Source organism: Bison bison, unplaced genomic scaffold (assembly GCF_000754665.1).
Source record: "Bison bison bison isolate TAMUID 2011002044 unplaced genomic scaffold, Bison_UMD1.0 scf7180017864180, whole genome shotgun sequence".
Classification (NCBI taxonomy): Eukaryota; Metazoa; Chordata; class Mammalia; order Artiodactyla; family Bovidae; genus Bison; species Bison bison.
Genome location: NW_011494752.1, coordinates 1,813,345 through 1,816,101, shown reverse-complemented (window position 1 = coordinate 1,816,101; position 2,757 = coordinate 1,813,345).

Here is a 2,757-nt window from a genome sequence, read left to right as displayed (position 1 = left end):
GAGATTCCTTAAAAAACTGGAAATAGAACTGCCTTATGACCCAGCAATCCCACTGCTGGGCATACACACTGAGGAAACCAGAAGGGAAAGAGACACGTGTACCCCAATATTCATCGCAGCACTGTTTATAATAGCCAGGACATGGAAGCAACCTAGATGTCCATCAGCAGATGAACGGATAAGAAAGCTGTGGTACATATACACAATGGAGTATTACTCAGCCATTAAAAAGAAAACATTTGAATCAGTTCTAATGAGGTGGATGAAACTGGAGCCTATTTACAGAGTGAAGTAAGCCAGAAGGAAAAACAGCAATACAGTATAATAACACATATATATGGAATTTAGAAAGATGGTAACAATAACCCTGTGTACGAGATAGCAAAAGAGACACTGATGTATAGAACAGTCTTATGGACTCTATGGGAGACGGAGAGGGTGGGAAGATTTGGGAGAATGGCATTGAAACATGTAAAATATCATGTATGAAACGAGATGCCAGTCCAGGTTCGATGAACGATACTGGATGCTTGGGGCTGGTGCACTGGGACGACCCAGAGGGATGGTATGGGGAGGGAGGAGGGAGGAGGGGAACACATGTATACCTGTGGCGGATTCATTTTGATATTTGGCAAAACTAATACAATTATGTAAAGTTTAAAAATAAAATAAAATTAAAAAAAAAAACACTACAATGAGGTATCATCTCACACCAACCAAAATGGCCATCATCAAAAAGTCTACAAACCACAAATGGGCTCGCAGTTATTACTCATGTATTCTTTAATCATTGAGGGTAGCACTAAACTCTGCTGTTCTCTACAGATGTGCTACAGGTTCTTATTAATACTATGACTTGGAAGTTAAATAATTTATAAATTTGAGAATGCTTTATGTTAAGTCAGGCATACAGACTTAAATAAAGTAGATATAATTTTACATTACCATGGAACAAGTAAGAGAATCAATGATTCTCTACTAATAATGGTGATGAATCAATTTGTTTTGAGATTCCTGAAAATATAAGAATTGTTGTTTTTGCAAAAGGTGTCTACTTGCAGACTGACTGACCCAGTGAGAGACAGAAAGAGAAAGAAAATACTTCTAATCTATGGGTAGACATACTACATAGAAAGAGAGTAGTAGGAAAATAGATATAAACAATTCTTGAGGTGACTTATGTATATATTCCCCTAATCAAGTGTTAATGAGTAGCAGAACAGAAATTTGAACTCTCTTCCATATGATATTAATTCCCATAACAGAGCTATTGTGTTTTTCCACCATGGAGAATTTATGGTTGAAGATAAGATAAATAGAAGCACAAATCTATGAGGGAACTTAGTACAGAAAGTAGATAGTGTACACTAGAAGCATCTTACAAAATAAAAGTCAAAAGAATGATCATGTACATCTATTTGTTTCAATGATATTTCATTCGACTAAACTAGAATCTGGTAACATCTAGAATATTTACAGAAACTACCCTGACTTAACCTTAACACTACATATCTGATTGAAAAGGTCAGTGATAGAGGTCTTGGGGAAAAATGAGAATCTTCAGGTTCTGTAGTCAGTAGGCAAATACTGGGCATAAAGAAAAGCGCGTCCCAAGAGGTGGGAGAGTGAGCACATGCCAGGGATAAGGGAGAAATCACTGTGATTTTGCAGTACAGGTATCTGCTCTTGGGAAGAATAACAGCTCAGCCATGCCATTCTGTCTAACAAGTGATTCCAGTGAGCAAAAGATTCAGGAGACTGGACTGGGGGAAGAAGAAATGCTAAAGTAATCAAATTCTATTTATAAGAGATGCTTGAAAATGGAATGAGTTACCATGGCAGTAGAAAGTCACACCACTGGAGGTATGGAAGCCTCAACTAAACACCCAAACAGCTGGAAAATTGTATCTTTGATTTGTAGCCTCAGTGAGTGAATTCTATCAGGGGACTGCAAGTTCACGTCAGTTCATTTCAGTCGCTCAGTCGTGTCCGACTCTTTGCGACCCCATGAATCGGAGCACGCCATACCTCCCTGTCCATCACCAACACCTGGAGTTCACTCAGACTCACGTCCATCGAGTCAGTGATGCCATCCAGCCATCTCATCCTCTGTCATCCCCTTTTCCTCCTGCCTCCAATCCCTCGCAGCATCAGAGTCTTTTCTAATGAGTCAACTCTTCACATGAGGTGGCCAAAGTACTGGAGTTTCAGCTTCAGCATCATTCCTTCCAAAGAACACCCAGGCTGATCTCCTTCAGAATGGACTGGTTGGATCTCCTTGTAGCCCAAGGGACCCTCAAGAGTCTTCTCCAACACCACAGTTCAAAGCATCGATTCTTCAGCACTCAGCTTTCTTCACAGTCCAACTCTCACATCCATACATGACCACTGGAAAAACCATAGCCTTGGCTAGACAGATCTTTGTTGGCAAAGTAATGTCTTTGCTTTTCAATATGCTATCTAGGTTGGTCATAACTTTCCTTCCAAGGAGTAAGCATCTTTTAATTTCATGGCTGCAATCACCATCTGCAGTGATTTTGGAGCCCAGAAAAATAAATTCTGACACTGTTTCCACAGTTTCCCCATCTATTTGCCATAAAGTGATGGAACCAGATGCCATGATCTTCATTTTCTGAATGTTGAGCTTGAAGCCAACTTTTTCACTCTCCTCTTTCACTTTCATCAAGAGGCTCTTTAGTTCCTCTTCACTTTCTGCCCTAAGGATGGTGTCATCTGCATATCTGAGGTTATTGATAT